Source organism: Amblyraja radiata, chromosome 33, assembly GCF_010909765.2.
Source record: "Amblyraja radiata isolate CabotCenter1 chromosome 33, sAmbRad1.1.pri, whole genome shotgun sequence".
Classification (NCBI taxonomy): domain Eukaryota; kingdom Metazoa; phylum Chordata; class Chondrichthyes; order Rajiformes; family Rajidae; genus Amblyraja; species Amblyraja radiata.
The window spans coordinates 12,737,115-12,755,418 of NC_045988.1; positions in this window are offsets into that span (position 1 = coordinate 12,737,115).

Here is an 18,304-nt window from a genome sequence, read left to right on the forward strand (position 1 = left end):
CAGATTTGATAGAAGTATATAAAATTATGAAAGGCATAGACAGGGTAGAAGGTCAGAACCTTTATCCAATGGTGGAAATACCTAACAGCTATATGGTGAGAGCAGAAACATGAATGGGAATGTTTAGTTTAGTATAGTTTAGAGATACAGTGCGGAAACAAGCCCTTCGGCCCACCGAGTCCCTACCGACCAGCAATCCCCGCACACTAACACTATTCCACACATACTGGGAACAATTTACACATACACCAAACCAATTAATCTACACACGTGTACGACTTTGGAGTGTGGGAGGAAACTGAAGATCTTGGACAAATCCCACGCGGTCAAGGGGAGAACGTACAAATTCTGTACAGACAGCACCCGTAGTCGGTATTGAACCCGGGTCTCCGGAGCTGCAAGCGCTCTAAAGCAGTAACTCTACCGCTGCGCCACCGTGGCTGCATGTGCAGGGCAAGTTTTTTTACACAAAGTGGTGGAGACCTGGAATGCTTTGCCAGGGGTGGTGGTGGTGGCAATTATGATAGCGACATTTCAAATGCTTTTAGATAGGCACATGGAAGTGCAGGGAATAAAGGGATATGGATCATGTGCAGGCAAATGAGATCAGCTTAACTTGGCATCATGTTTTGCACAAATTGTGGGCTGAAGGGCCCATTTCTATGCCATACAGTTCAATATTCTGTGTTCTTAGAACTCAGGGACTGTTCTATGGTGGAGTCAGGGGATATGGTGAGAAGGCAGGAACGGGGTACTGAATGTGGATGATCAGCCATGATCACAGTGAATGGCGGTGCTGGCTCGAAGGGCCGAATGGCCTACTCCTGCACTTATTGCCTATTGTCTATTGACGTTAGTTGATGCTTTTCCTCTGGTTATCTGTCAATGTCACCTTATGAAATACAACATTGCATTGATCCAAATGGTAAAAATTACAGTGGATTTGCTGACATACTGTGATGAATATAGGCCCATGTCTGGACTCTTGTCTCTGAACTGATAGCCATGGGTTTGTTTAAGAATAAGGGGTAGGCCATTTAGATGTGGAAAAACCTTTTCACCCAGAAAGCTGTGAATCTGTGGAATTCTCTACCACAGAAGGCAGTGGAGGCCAATTCACTGGATGTAGTCAAGAGAGAGTTATATATAGCTCAGGGCTAATGGAATCAAGGGATATGGGGAGAAAGCAGGAACAGGGTACTGATTTTGGACGATCAGCCATGATTATATTGAATGGTGGTGCTAGCTTGAAAGGACGAATGGCCTACTCCTGCACCTATTTTCCATGTTTCTATATTTCTAAATACCATTCCAAGAACTGGATCTTACTCGAGTGTGAATATGCAACTAGTGAAACAGATTTCCCTTTAAAGTTACATTCGTCATAGTATTGAACAGATTAAAAATGATGCATTCATCATAAAATCAACGTCCTTGAAAGTCAGATGTGGTACAGGTTGCACGCCACACATTAATTAGTCCTACAGAGTGACATTCCGATCCAAAGCTTAATGGTTTCAAGGCAGAAAAAGAGTGGTTGATGTGAATTGTCAAAGTAAAGATATTCTGAAAGGATTTCTTTATTGAATATGTTGAAATTCAGGCCACTCTCAATGCACATGGAGCTCCAGTGACAGGTTATTTTCAAAGCTACAAGTTATGAAAATAGATATTACAGCCTTGACGCTTCAGCATAGAGAATTGTTATAATGTAGTTTTTTGACGTGAAAATAGTTGCAGCATTACCTTGAATCTGTTGGTTTCACCAAGCATGTGAAAATCAGTGATTCTCCAAAGGGAAGTATACAGCTCAATATCTATGGTAAATCCAAATAGACTGACTGAATGATGGATGTTTCTCCTCTTTGAAAGCAGGGTTGCTGGTTATAGAATGTACTTTGCAAAACAGATTGGTCCAGATTGCCCTGATTTTTATTCTGGTAATACAGGCGCATCGCATCTACTGCACTTGCCCTTTGCTTAGTCTTGGATCATTTTGCCAGCTATGCTAAGCGGGCAGATACCAGTGCATCCACCACTGGCACACCTCATTGAGAGAGATACAGCGTGGTATCAGGCCTTTTGATCACCCGTACTCAAGTTCTATGTTATTTCACCTTTGTATTCTATACATTAGGGGCAATTTACAGATGCCAATTAGCCTACATATTTATACGTCTTTGGAATGTGGGAGGAAATCGGAGCACACGAAGAAAACCCACGCGGTCACAGTGAGAACGTAAAACTCCGCACAGACAGCACTCATACTCAGGATCGAACCCAGGTCACTGGTGCTTAGGTAGCAGCTCTACCACTGTGCCACTGTGCTGCCCTAATTCTTACTCCTTTTCATATCAGAGTGTTCCCAGCTTTAGGATCATTTTTGCACCTTTACAGAAATATTGTACAAGCTGCCAAGTGAGAGACAACCAGACACATTCAGGTTGAAAGTTGCATGCCAATGTATCTGAATCAGACAGATTTCTGCAAATTAGAGGCAATGGATAAATGTAGCAATGAGGTTTGCCATTGCATCCGGGGTCTTTCCTAAATATTGCAGGAGGTGTAAATAGTGCAAAGTGTGAGGTGAAAGGGGATGATTATATTCTCTGATTTCAAAGTTTATGACGGGTTGCACTATTGAGGTTTCATAGATTTGACACGTTTATTAAACATTTGCCATTGTTCTTCAGTTACGCAGTCACAGAAAACCCCCTACTTTGGAAATGTATATTCTGCTAAGGTTTCTGTGATAATTGATTGCGGCTTTCTTGATGAATGGTATTCACTTGTGCAGCCTGCAAGGCACTGGATAGTAATTTATAATAACAATTAGTTGCAGCGGTTGTTAATTTTTACATTTTCACAACAGGAGGAGATGCTGAAGAAACGTCTGATGTCTAAAGAATCAAAAGAAATAAGCTTTTGTGGAAATGGCTCTCTATACTTCTGAGATCAGCAGCCACAAACCAAATCATTTGCTATCAATTTTCACCTCATTGAGACGTATAATAGGAGAGGAGAGATGTGTAGATTTTATGTGCTGAATTACTGTGTATAGATCATTGTTCCTTTTGGATATGCATAAGTGCAATTGTAAAAGATAAACATTTCAATTTTTTATTAAAATAAACAGCGTTGTGCCTATATGGACAAAAAAAATGCCACAATATATTCATCTATTCCATGCTGCATTGAATCTCTTTACCCATTTAGCATTCCAAGGCCTCTGCGTTCCCAGTTCAATTATCCCTGCACACTGAAATGCATTTTTTATTGCTTCATGTATTTGCTCACGTCTCCCCCCATTTCTGACTGTGTGGTGCGATGGAAAGGACATTAAACAGAATAAGTTAATTATAATCTATAATTATTAAAACTGCACTAAGAATGTGTGTTTTCTTTCCCCAGATAATTCACCATTGTTGCACAAGCTGGGAAAGGCGCAAGGTTTCTGCAGGTATTATCATAAATCTTGAAGGACCTTGACGTTTTTCAAAACTACAAGGGCAAAGCAAGAAAAGTCATCAATATGTCGCTGTCTTTGGATTTAACATCTTAATTAATTAAAATTAAATTAAATTATTAATAACATATTTATCAGTCCTTTTGAACAAACCTATCAAACACCTCTGGGGCTTTACATTAACTAACTACCAAATGACTGATCAATGAGAGCACATCTTACCCAGAGGTACATTTCTCTTGCCAGCATGGAACTCACACATATAAATGAAAGGGATGAAAAATTTACAAACCTTAAATTATGAATTGAAACTTACTGTTTCACGTCACGGTTGATTATATGCAAGGGTTCACCAACTTTTGGGAAAACCTCAATAAAACTGGAGTGTTCTTTATGGTTTTATTTTCTGTCTTCTAACTGCACCATAGTCATGTTTGGTTTGTCAACTGGCAAAGAGCAATGCTTGCCTGTAGAGTGGTTGAGCACATCTGGGCGATCATGCACTCTGGACCGATACCAGTGTTGCTGGTGAGGTGAACAGCAGGACAGGCAGCATCTCTGGAGAGATAGAATGGGTGATGCTTCGGGTCTGAAGAAGGGTTTCGACCTAAAACATCACCCATTCCTTCTCTCCAGAGATGCTGCCTGTCCTGCTGAGTTATTCCAGCATTTTGTGTCTACCTTCGATTTAAACCAGCATCTGCAGTTCTTTCCTACACATTGCTGGTGAGGTCCATGGCATTCTCATGACCAATCATCGATGTCAGATGAGGCCATTATCAGATATCGAATCAATCCACAATCATTCTCTAGCTGGGGAAATAAACACAAACGTTTGGTGAAGTTACTGTAAACACAAAAGGCTGGAATAACTTAGCGGGTCAGCCAGCAAGTCTGGAGTTAAGGAATGGTTGACGTTTTAGGTCGAGACCCTTCACCAGCCTTACTGTGTCGATAATTATTGTTGCTGCATTACTACAGTTTCAAACAAAGGCAGTGTTGTAAATGAAGATAGGCACAAAGGAATAGGCGACCTATTCCTTTTCTCCAGAGATGCTGCCTGACCCGCTGGGTTACTCCAGCACGTTGTGCCTATCTTCGGTGTAACCAGCATCTGCAGTTCCTTCCTACACAAAGGTTCGGTGAGCCCATTCAGCCAGTAATTCATGCATTACAATGCTATTATAAGGAGGAATCCTACTTTGCATAGTGTAGATCTATAACTTTCTGAGTCATTTTGTGTATTGATAGCTCTTCTATTTTTTTTATTTTTAAGAAGGAACTGCAGATGCTGGAAAATCGAAGGCAGACAAAAATGCTGGAGAAACTCAGCGGGTGAGGCAGCATCTATGGAGCGAAGGAAATAGGCAACGTTTCGGGTGGAGACCCTTCTTCAGACTGATGTGAGGGTGGGGGGGGCGGGAAGAAGAAAGGAAGAGGCAGAGACAGTGGGCTGAGGGAGAGCTGAGAAGAAAGCAGGGACTACCTGAAATTGGAGAAGTCAATGTTCATACCGCTGGGGTGTAAACTGCCCAAGCAAAATATGAGGTGCTGCTCCTCCAATTTACTGGTAGGGTGGAAGGTGAGGACAAGGGAGACTCAGCTCTTGTTACGAGTGGGGGGGGGGGGGGGGGATAGGGCATGAGAGCAGTGTTATGGGGGTATAGAAGAGACCCTGGTGAGAGCCTCATCTATAGTAGAAGAAGAGAACCCCCGTTCCTTGAAGAATGAGGGCATCCTTGGTGCAGATGCGGCGTAGATGGAGGAATTGGGAGTAGGGGATGGAGTCCTTACAGGAACAGGATGGGAAGAAGTGTGGTCCAGATAGCTCTTCTATCTTAGTTATTTTACTGAATGCCAAATAATTAACCTAAGCTTCTCCCTGATGGAGAGTGCTTTAGAACCATAGAAAAATACGTGCAGGAGTAGGACACTCGGCCCTTCAAACCAGCACCGCCATTCAATCTGATCATGGCTGATCATCTAAAATGAGTACCCCATTCCTGCTTTTTCCCCCAAAACCCTTGATTCCTTTAGCCCTAAGAGCTAAATCTAACTCTCTCTTGAAAACATCCAGTGAATTGGCCTCCACTGGCCTCTGTGGCAGAGAATTCCACAGATTCACAACTCTCTAGGTGAAAAGTTTTTCTTCATCTGATTCCTAAATGGCCTACCCCTTATTCTTAAACTGTGGCCCTTGTTTCTGGAGACCCCCAACATCGGGAACATTTTTGCTGCATCTAGCCTGTCCAATCCTTTAAGAATTTTAAATGTTTCTATAAGATCCCCTCTCATCCTAAATGCCAGTGATTACAAGCCCAGTCGACACTTTATTTCATCATATGTCAGTCCCGCCATCCCGGGAATTAACCTGGTGAACCTACGCTGCACTCCCGCAATAGCAATAATGTCCTTCCTCAAATTAGAAGACCAAAACTGCACACAATACTCCAGGTGCAGTCTCACCAGGTCCCTGTACAATGGCAGTAGGACCTCCTTGCACCTAAACACAAATCCTCTTGCAATGCAGGCCAAAATGCCATTAGCTTTCTTCACCGCCTGCTGTACCTGCATGCTTACTTTCAGTGACTGATGTACAAGCACGCAGGTCTCATTGCACCTCCACTTTTCCTAAACCAGGTGACTGCTCTGGGCACTGGAAAGCCTCTTCCGAAATTGCAACAGTTTCTATTAATCGGGTGATGAGTTTCACTTGAAATGGTAATGACCTTGTTAATGCTGAACAGGCAAAATGAAAATTGGGTCCTTCATGTTCAAATTATGCTGATGGTTTTATTTTATGTATCTGTATGAATGTGAAATTCACACGAGGTGGTAATTCACCTCAAAGTTTAAGAGCTTGAGAAAGAAGAAACTTCTATCCATTTTCAAGCTTTGAATTCTAATGGATTTTTCATCTCTTGAATCTGCCTTAAAGTTGTCTTTCATGGTTTTTTTTTCAATTTACACCATGGTAAAATTTTTAAATGTTCAACTATACTTGATGTTATAACATGAAATCATTTACAATTCACGCAAATTTCCCGAATTTACTCTACAGTGGGACAAATAAAGAGGGAGAGCTGTTAAAGAGTGGTGCTGGTTCGATGGGCCGAATGGCCTATTCCTGCACCTATTGTCTATTGTCTAAATTCTGAGTATTTTCAACCCCAATATTGAATTTAATGGGAAGTTGTTATATTTGGTTCATCATGGATTTACTGCACAATTCTCTCTTCAACCAATCAGGAGGGCTTTTCTTACAAAATTAACATTGAATATATTTCAGTTATTAATAGGATATAGGCTGTTCAAGGGAGTATTGTGTGTGAAGCATTCAATAATTCCATTTCCAGGTCTGATTCATTGCTTTTTGCTGTAACGTGAGGCATTCGTGTACTCTTGATGTATTGAGCCAACCCTGTTAATGCTGAAGTGTTGAGCTAAGTCACGTTCTCTACTGTGGAGTAATATTCACTGGGGTCGGTGGTTACATTAGCAGTACATGTTTTTTTAAGAGTTAGAACAACTGTCAATAAAAAGGTCACTTTTAATTACTTCCCTCAGACTGTAACGAACCTCAGATTATTAGGGATGAAAGGCATGATTTCTGATTTTACTTCGGAGTCACGTGAGTGACTACGTGAAGAGCCCGCTCAGCACGCATGCGCGGCATTGCGTTCAGCAGTGCTACAACGGCCGCATCGGGAGTCAGGCGCTCCCGCTACAGGGTGAAAGAACGGACCGTTAGGTAAGTACCCTGAGCTCGGGTTTTCTTTCACAGGGAGCCTTCTGCTTTATTTCAGGCAGAGAACAAAGGCTCTTGGACAAACCTGTCCCCTGCTCGACTCCACGGAGGAGCGTTCCATCTGGGGGGGGCAGCAACAAGGCGGTAGGACCGCTTACCGGGCGCTTCGCTATTCCCGACACCATGCCGAGCCCAGTCCAGCTAGCGCCTGAACAGCGGGCTGGAAGTAAAGCTACCGAAGAAGCGCCCGGCCGGTGGCTTCCGACTTGTCGGACGGGTCGTCTCTCCACCCGCACGGGGAGGGGAGACAGCCGCCTGAGCCGCATGGAGCGACTCCTGGAGTAGGAGCTCCAGCGAGACGCGCTTCGTGAGGGGTGCTCTCGCAGGGGGAGTTCAGGCACTCCCTCCATTGTGCACTGTCTTGTGCACTGTCCATTGCTTCCTCCTTACCCGAGGGTAGCTTTGGTGACCAGGACTGGGCTGGTCAAGAAGAGGGGACTGAAGATGTCGGGAGTATGCAAGGGGTGCAGGAACAGGAAGAGCTGCTGGGTGTGGTGGACCGCTACGTGGCAACCCCACGTGCAGGAGGCCGTTAAAGGCCAAACTAGCGGCCAGCATTAACCACCTCTCCAACAGGCCCCTACAGGAGCAGGTGGTCAATGAGGCCTTAGAAACGTATACAGCTCCAGAGAACTGTGAGTCCCTTAAAGTGCCGGCTGTAAACAGCCAAAACTGGGGGCACGTTGGGGCAAATAGTCGGAACCAGGAGCTAAAACTGCAGCGGATCCTCAGGCTCCTGACGTCAGCCATCACATCGTTTGCTCGTTCCGTGGACAAATACGGAGATGACCACAACCTTCGTAAACAAATCATAAGACCTGCCATAAAATCCTAAATTTGCGTGGTTGTGCAAAACCCCAGCCACTGAGCCAGACCCGCTGCTCTTTGGCAAAAACCTCACAAAGCATATGAAGGATATGGAAGAGGCCTTAAAAAACTTTCGGTCTCTTGAGGGCAGGCCCCGGGACGAGCAAACCAAAAACAATAGTTCCCAAGCAGCAGCACCCCATCGCGTCCACCAGTCGACGTCTACCATATGGGACTGGTGTAAAGCTCGGGGTCCGCATTCTATCCCCGGAAGTCTTCTTTAGACCAGGGCCCAGAGCGGACCCCATGGAAAATGCGCCACCCCCCAACATCACCGCCACGTCAGACAACGTACAAGACTCGTTGGACCGGCAGGAAACAGAAGAAATACCCATAACCATGGAGGTAGGTGGGTTTGGTTCCTACCAGCGTATAGAAAATAGGGGCTTAATACTAACGGGGGAGATTACACCTATTTAAAGAAGCACGGGAGTCTATCACGAGTGATCAGTATATACTCAATGGCATTAGTGGATACAAAATACAATTCATACTAGAAAAATTGCCACCAGTTCAACATTCACCCCAGAGGGTATTTTCCCTCTCAGTTAAAGAAAAATGAGAGGGACAAGCTGAACTGGTGAGACTAGTTACAAAGGGTATCATTGGGAAAAACAAAACATGAACCCTTGGAATTCGTATCAAATATATTCACTAAACCCAAAAAAGATGGTGGATGTCACATCATCATTGACTTAACTTCACTAAATAAGTTTGTTAAGTATATACATTTCAAAATGGAAACGTTTGTTACTGCCAAACAACTAATTTCCAAAGGATACTTCATGGCAAGCATTGATCTTAAAGATGTTTACTATTTAGTACCATTCACAAGGATCATCGCAGATACCTGAAATTTACCTGGATGGGGCAGCTATGGCAGTTTAAAGCATTACCCAATGGGTTCACATCAGCCCAAGATTATTCACCAAGATACTAACACCAGCTCTGGCAATATTCAGAAGACAAAAACATATTGTCATGGCATATCTAGATGATATCTTAAATAATAGGCAAGACCATGGAATTGACTATGTTAGCTGTATCAGCTACCAAACAGTTATTCGAAACCCTGGGATTGTCTTACATCCAGATAAATCTAAGTTGAAGCCATCCACAATCATGGACTACTTGGGCTTCACAATTAATTCAGTCTACGTGACTGTAACATTGCCAAGAGACAAAACAGTTGAATTGGCACAATCATGCAACAATTTAATGGTCAACGAACGACCAACTATTCGACAAGTAGCAGAGTAATTGGGAAAATGGTAGCAGCATTTCTGGCTACACAATTCGGACCTTTGCACTATCAAAACTTACAAAGAGCAAAGGTACAGGCACCAAAACGACATGCAGGTCATTATGATCGTGTCATGAAGTTACCCACTGACGCAATATCAGAACTACAGTGGTGGGCAAAAAACGTTTGGCATAGTTTCAGCCCTATTATCATCACTAACCCTATGTTAGTTATCCAAACAGATGCCAGTGCTCAAGGCTGGGGAGCAACTAACTCCATATCCAGCACAGGTGGTAGATGGACTAACCCAGAGTCATCATTACCATTTACACTGGGCATTAATTATCTAGAGATGTTGGGTGACTTTTATGGTTTAAAAGCATATGCATCAAATATGCATCACTTGCATGTACGGTTACAAATAGATAATACTACGGTGGTGGCCTACATTAACCATATGGGCGGCATAAAATCATTATCATGCGACAAGTTGGTCAACACAATTTGGCAATGGTGTGTCGAAAGACATATTTGGCTATCAGTAACTTACCTGCCAGGTAAGCTAAATACAGTGGCAGACACCAGGTCACGTAAATTTAATGACAACATCAAATGGATGTTAAACCCCAAAAAATTTGCAAAAGTTATCAAGCAATATGGCACGCCAGATATCGATTTATTTGCATCAAGACTAAATCACCAGGTACCTATGTATGTCGCTTGGGAACCAGACCCTGAGGCAGCAGCGGTAGATGTGTTCGCGCTGGATTGGGGAAATTCTTCTTCTATGCATTTCCTCCCTTCTGCCTCATCAGTCGGGGACTACGCACAATACAAATGGACTCTGCTTCAGGTATTTTGATAGTACCCGACTGGCCTACGCAGCCATGGTTCCCAATACTCCATGACATGGATGTTGAAACTCCGATGGTATTCCCCAGTGACCCAGAGTTATTAACACCCAGTGTTGGGCACAAGCCACCCGTGCCATGAAAAAATCAAACTCCTGAGTTGCAGATTCTGCAAAAACCACTTCTGGGACTGGGATTATCAGAACAAACCGTCGACACCATGTCAGCATCCCTCCAAACATTCACTAAAAAACAGCACTTGTCCAGCATCAAAAAATGGGAGAAGTACTGCTTGGATACAGGGACCACCTACTCAACCGCTACAGTTACCAACGTACTGGAATTCCTGGCGAACCTTCACCACGATGAAGGACTCAGCTACAGAGCCATCAACACAGCTAGAAGTGCCCTGTCTGTCTATTTAAAACAAGCTCCAGGACAACAGGCCATGGGGTCCCACACGCTGGTGGTTAAACTAATGAAGGGTATTTACAACTCTAACCCCCTAGACCAATGTACACCCATATATGGGATGTCAGTGTGGTCCTGACATACCTCAGGGGATGGCCACCAGCCAGATCCCTCAACCTGGAACAATCTATGCTCAAAACACTCATGTTGATGGCACTTGTATCTGCACAGAGGGTCCAGTCACTACACCTATTGCGACTGGACAGCATGCTCACAGCTCCAGACCAGATCTCTGTCATTATCCAGGGACTGATCAAACAGAGCAGACCAGGAACACCTAATCCAGTCGTGGAATTCCGGGCTTACCCGCCAGAACCACGGTTATGTGCCATGACCCACCTACTGTCCTACATAGACACAGCCAAAAATATTCAAGGGAGAGGAAAAGCCTTGTGGGTCAGTCATAAAAAACCTTATGGTCGGGTGACGAGCCAAACCATTTCGAGATGGCTCAAGCAGGTGCTAAAAGCTGCTGGGATAAACACTAACATGTACAAATCTCACTCCACCAGGGCAGCATCCACGTCGATGGCCAAAAGAATGGACGTGCCTATAGACCACATCCTGGCTACAGCAGGATGGTCGGGGGATAGACCGTTCAGAAATTTTATAATAAGCCGTTGGCAAAACCTGCTTTATTTGCAGAAAAATTTTACAGACTGCAAATATTTAATTTAAGCCCAGGGGAGCAATTTAATTTCTTTGTTGTTATTCTACAAACAGATTCATTGGTTGATTACGATACCACACTTCCTCCCTCAAGGACTTCGGCAGTGAGTGAAGTAATAACTGTTACACGGTTTGAAATCACAGAGCTTTAAAATCTTCACGTAGTCACTCACGTGACTCCGAAGTAAAATAGTAAGATTAAACGAGAACTTACCAGTTTGAAGTTTGATCTGTATTTTATGAGGAGTTACGATGAGGGATTACGTGTCCTCCGATCCCACCCTCAATAATATGGGTCAAACTGATAACGGATGTCTCCTTTTCTTTACTATGTTTATTTCAATAACTGTGTCTATCTGTGATTCCACACTGCTGCTTTGAAGTATGCCGCGCATGCGTGCTGAGCGGGCTCTTCACGTAATCCCTCATCGTAACTCCTCATAAAATACAGATCAAACATCAAACTGGTAAGTTCTCGTTTAATCTTACTATTTCATACCACTCTTCATGTTGTTAATTTTTAATAAGAACAAATTATATTTCACACTGAGAGTGTGTGAGTACTCATTGTGTTAATTGAATTTCAACCTCACCATTCCAAATTTCCTTAATATAAGGTACAAAGACCTGGAGTCATAGTCATAGGTCTATACAGCATGGAAACAAGCTCTTTGGCCCAACTAATTCATGCTGACCAGATTGCTTAACAGAGATAGTCCCACTTGTCCGCTGGGTCTACTTGCCCACGAGATCCATATTTCTCCAAACCTTTCTTTCTTGAGTCTTTTAAATGTAGTATTTGAGCTTGCTTCTACCAATTCATCCAGCTGCTCATATTATGAACGCACAGCCTTCTGTGGGAAAAAATTGCTTCTCAGGTTGTTTTTAAATCTTTCCTCTGTCACCTTATACCTATGTCCTCTAGTTTTAGACTCCTCTACCATGGTGAAAAGACTGTGGCGTTACACCTCATTTATGCCCCGCTTGAGTTATATATCACCAATCCTCAGCACCTCCGCTCCCGGGAATAAAGACTCAGTCCTTTCACCCCTTCACTGCCATTGGAGTGGTACACTAATGGTAGTTTTATTGGGCTATAGAGCAAAACGGTGATTACATTTTCAATCTTGTTCCATGCAGTTTCACATTATTCTTAAACAGCTACACTGAGAAACTCTGTTTCCGATTCCTTGCCTTCCCCTATGTTTTTTCTGAATGCCTGATACTTTCTGTAATTCAATGCTGCACACCTTGTTTCAAGGGAGTATTGTGTGTGAAGCATTCAATAATTCCTTTAAGCTTCCATTTCCAGGTCTGATTCATTGCTCTTTGCTGTAGCGTGAGGCATTCGTGTACTCTTGATGTATTGAGCCTACCCTGTTAATGCTGAAGTGTTGAGCTGAGTCACGTTCCATACTGTGGAGTAAGATTCACTGGGGTCGTTGGTTACATTAGCAGTACATGTTTTTTTAAGAGTTAGAACAACTGTCAATAAAAAGATCATTTTTAATTACTTCCCTCAGACTGTAACTAACTCAGATTATTAGAGAGGAAAGGCATGATTTCTGATTTCATACCACTCTTCACGTTGTTAATTTTTAATACGACCAAATTATATTTCACACTGAGAGTGTGTGAGTACTCATTGTGTTAATTGAATTTCAAGCTCACCATTCCAAATTGCCTTAATATAAATTATTTTATTCCTGTACTTAATGACTATATAGTATATTTACAGGGAGTATTTGACTGGAGGAAAAAAGAAACAAAATGATGGTGTAACTCAATGGGTCAGGCAGCATCTCTGGAAAACATGGACAGAAGACAATTTGGGTTGGGACCCTTCTCCAGGTTCTGAAGAAGGGTGTCGACCCAAAACATCGTCTCTCCATGTTCTCTGGAGATGCTGCTGAATGCGCTGAGTTACTGCAATGCTTTGCATCTTTTTTTGTAAACCAGCATCTGCAGTTCCTCATGTCTGAGTATTTGACTGGGTTAAGCTATTTGGTATTTGTGGTGCACACAGGCAGTCCCATGAAACCTTCAAAACATTGATTGCCCCAAAATAAATCTGCATATCAGTATTGCTTTTAGAGAACGTTTGCAGCATTTTATAGATTGCTTGCTCCATCTAAAGATGAAAAAAATAATCTTCCAAATAATTGTTTTTTATTTACTCATTTTTCAGTGTGGGAGCATTGGTGACAATGCCTATGATCCCCGGAAGGTGATGGTGTGTTGTGTTCTTGAACTATAGCAGACGTTACATTTAATGTAGAATGGTACAGCACAGAAACAGCCCACTATTCTGCGCTGCACGTGATTCCATGTTGATCTCCTGTCCCTGCAAGTGATCCATATCCCTCCCTACCCTGCACTTCCATGTGCCTTATCCCTCTTCCTTACTGAAACATGCCTGCATCTCATATTTCACTTGGGCAGTTTACAGCCCAGTGGTATGAATATTGATATCTCTCACCAGGTATTATTTTTCATCGATCGGAAAAATCCTCGGGGCTGCCTCAGCGGAGGGGGACTGTGAGTAAGATGGCCAAAAAATCATAACGGTATACGGTAGCGTTTTTTCTAAAATCAATATACAGCGCAGACAGGAAGTGGTCAGGATGAAACTTTTAGCTATATAGATATCTTGATCTGGAATAATTGACCTTCAACTATCATAACCATCCAAGGTAAGGTGCCAACCATTCAAATATTTTCCCCTTGATGTCCATGGATGGGTTTCACCAGTGCTACATAGTAAAACTTTTAAGCTAATTGTTCCCATGCATTAATAGCAACCAAACATTATATATTTATAATATATTACTCTATTTATAAATGTCAATGTATTAACCTATCAGTAACAATAATTTCCATGGAATTGTTGCAGTTTATAGAATCTATTATATATTTTTAGGGGATTTATCCAATGCCCTAGGATAGATTTTTTCCATAAATATAAATAATTTATTTTGTGTTTTACAATATGTTAATTATATGTTTTAGGTATGGATGGTAAAGCATCCTTTATGGAGGAACACTTAATAGCCTATATCTCCTTTAGACTTTAGAAATACAGCACAGAAAGAGGCCCTTCGGCCCACTGAGTCTGCCCTGAACAGCAATCATCCCATACACTAGTACTATCCTACACACTAAGGGCAATTTACGATCTCCACCGAACCAAATTAACTTACAAACTTGTACATAATCAGAGTTTAAGAGATTGTAAAGGGTTGCAATAACACTGATTCAGTGTACTCTTGGCCAGATTGATTGTCTTAAATGTGCACATATGAACTCAGTAGAAATCTGCAGCATAGTTTGATTAGAAATTGATCTTCATGATTCATCTAAATTGTTCTTGGTTATTTTTTGATTTCTTCGTTCCTGAGTGAGCTGCAAAGTACAGTTCAGTGAAGTACTTTCCACTTATTGGTAAAGAAGCCAAAAGTGTTTGGGAAGTTCCAGCAACTGACAAACTTATTTGTTGTAAAAATGAGTAACAATTGATGATCAAACATTTGAATAATAGAGGCAATGTAAGTTGTGATTCATCATGGCCTTGGTCTTCATGTGAAGCCAGAAATTGAGAGTTAACACTTTCAGTGCATCAGATGTTTATTCATCTCGATAAATCTAGATTCCGGAATTTGCTATCAAGTTGATTCATGTTGACTCATGCGCCATCATTCATCTTTACTTGATGTATCTGGTCCAGATTACCATTGTTCATCAAGTGTTGCATAGTTCTTTCATCTATCACTTCGGTGGTTTATGATCCACACTGGCTTCCAGTTTCGCAACCCCATAATATATGATGTTTTCACCTTTGCTTTCACATGCATCCATGGTCTCATCCCTTACAAATTCCATAGATTCTACCAGATCTATAACCCTTAAGAATTCTGCACTCCCCCAGTTCTTGTCAATACCAGTATTAATTGCTCTACCATTGCCAACCATGCCTTTAGTTGCCAAGATCTTAAAATCTGAAAGTTCCTCTCTAACCCTCTACACTCCTCTATTTTTCCTCACTCTTTTCAAATAATAGTAAAATATATCATTTTGACTGAGCTTTTGGCCAGATGTCCTAACACCCTCCTAATTAACTAGGTGTCAAATGTTGTTTGAAAATGTTCCTGAGAAATGACTCGTGATATGTTGCTGCATCAGAGTTTCTATATAAATATGTTATTATTTTTTAAAGATTAAAGTGGATCTACTGGAGATACAGTTGACGGCATGGAAAGACGGCACCCGGGACAGGCTGGGTTAGCTCCCCAGTCAGTGTCTTTCATGAGAAAGACACCCAATAAAGCTACAGAAAGGCCTAATGAACCACCGTGGCCTAAAAATCCATCAGGGGAGAATGAAATGCTCAGAGAGGGAGAAAGAGATACAGCGCACGCACGGGCCTTGAACCTGGTGAGATGCAGGAGGAGCCCGGCCAGGACTCACTCCACAGAGCCCAGTCCCTCCATGCACTAGAGTCTCCCAATGCCTGCAGAGTGGTTACTAAGATGTGCTGATCCGTGGGCGGTTGCTGCTGGGATTCAAGTCCGGGCCTGGTCAACCCCAGCTGGGTCGCCTGGGCGACGGTGTCTGATGTTGTGAGACCTGAAACACCCGATGTCCCCAGATCACATCACTGAGGATGCGTCCCAGCCCATCTAGAAGACGCATATTTTTCACGCAATAAGCTAAGATGGGTGAGCAGGATATTGTTAGGGACACCATACAAGCAATGGAAGTTTGGACAAGAATGTAATTATTACATGGATAGGTGATGTTGAACCATTTCTTCAATTATTTTGTCTCATACCTTCTGTCTTTTCATCTCTGACCTTTGTCCAACCATCTTCCCACCAAAAGTTCTCCTCACCCGTATCAACCTATTCACTGCTCGGCTCTGTCCTGCCCCTCCTCTCTTCCAGCATTCTCCACCCCCCCCACAACACCACAATCAATCTGAAGAAGAGCCCCAACCTGAAATGTCACCTATCCAGAGAAGCTACCTGACCCGATGAGTTACTCTAGCACTTTTGCATCTATTTTTATAAACCAGCATCTGCGGTTCCCTGTTTCTGCATAATTATTGCACAGTTTCAGGTGAATAGGCAGTGATGCAGCTTCACATACAGTCAGTTTATTGAATCCTTTAATTCGTTGATTGTGGAACCTACTACATACAACTTGGTTCCATACATCCCTAATGGTGCTTACATTTCATAGAAATATAGAAACATAGAAAATAGGTGCAGGAGTAGGCCATTCGGCCCTTCGAGCCTGCACCCCCATTCAATATGATCATGGCTGATCATCCAACTCAGTATCCCGTACCTGCCTTCTCTCCGTACCCCCTGATCCCTTTAGCTACAAGGGCCACATCTAACTCCCTCTTAAATATAGCCAATGAACTGGCCTCAACTACCTTCTGTGGCAGAGAATTCCAGAGATTCACCACTCTCTGTGTGAAAAATGTTTTCCTCATCTCGGTCCTAAAAGATTTCCCCCTTATCCTTAACCTGTGATCCCTTGTTCTGGACTTCCCCAACATCCAGAACAAGGGGTCACAGTTTACTTATTTGCCTTTGAAAGACATTCGATATCCTGAGATAATTGTCTGATCCCTGAATAGGCCAATATGAAGTAATTCATTGTGAGTTAGATACAGTTTTGTGGTTGGGACCTGTTCTTTTTGTAAATGAGAATAAAATTGATTGAGTCCAATTTGTCTATTGCAATAAGAATAAAGTAACACTTTATCCTATCAATTTAATTTCAATTAAACACGAATACTTTTGATGAAAGAGGAAGTATTCAAACATTGCAATATCCAATTTCTTCATATTCTTTTATGTTGTTTTCAACTGTGGAAATTTGATGTGGAATTGAACAAGAAATGATTGATTGACCAACCCAGAGCCTCATGCCTACACTTATCAGTTCTTATGTAAAAATCTGTCAAAGTTTATTTGTATCTTACAACAGGAAACCACAGTGGTAGTGGTGTAAATATGATGTAAAGGCGAGGAGAAGAGATGGCTCTTGAAATAATGTTCCCAATCTAATTTCTCTGAATTACTGTAATAGCAAATTTACAGTGTGTGAACGAATTCACAGTTGATTGCTTCTAGAAGCGCACATTAAATGTATATCTATTATACACATTTGTGAACGTGCATGTATGCTTTTAGTGCTTAATAATCTCAGGGGTTCTGTAAATTCAATAAGTAAACGCCCCCTCTATCATTGTCGATCTGTTTTCACGCTAGAAATTTCAGAAATGCAGAAACATAATGCCATAATTGTAATGGCAAGGTGTGAATAATTTCTTTTATTCACAAATATTGATTTTTATTTCCTGAAATATTAATATACAATGTCAAGTTTAATTAAACTTTCTTGGTCGTGACAGTGTATTCAGCTAAAAATACCTAGACTTGAAAAGTAATAAATATTGATTCAAATACATTTATTTAAAAGCTAAAGAAGCATAGAAAATAGATGCAGGAGGAGGCCATTTGGCCCTTCGAGCCATTCATTGTGATCATGGCTGATCATCCACAATCAGTAACCCGTGCCTGCCTTCACCCCATTTCCCTTGATTCTGCTCAACCCTAGAGCTCTATCTAACTCTCCTTTAAATTCTTCCAGTGAATTGGACCCTCTACTGCCTACTGTGGCAGAGAATTCCACAAATTCACTACTCTCTGGGCGTATTTTTCTCACCTCAGTTTATTCTTAAGGGCCTGTCCCACCGGCATGCGTTTGCAAGCGTCTAGCGCGACCAAACGTGAGCACTAGGGCAGCTAGTGGAGAAGCAGAAATTATTAAAAATATATTATTGTAATATGAATGCTTACGTTTGAAAGTGAGAAATACCAATTTGTGAAAATCAGAAGCAGAGTTAGAGCTAAAGT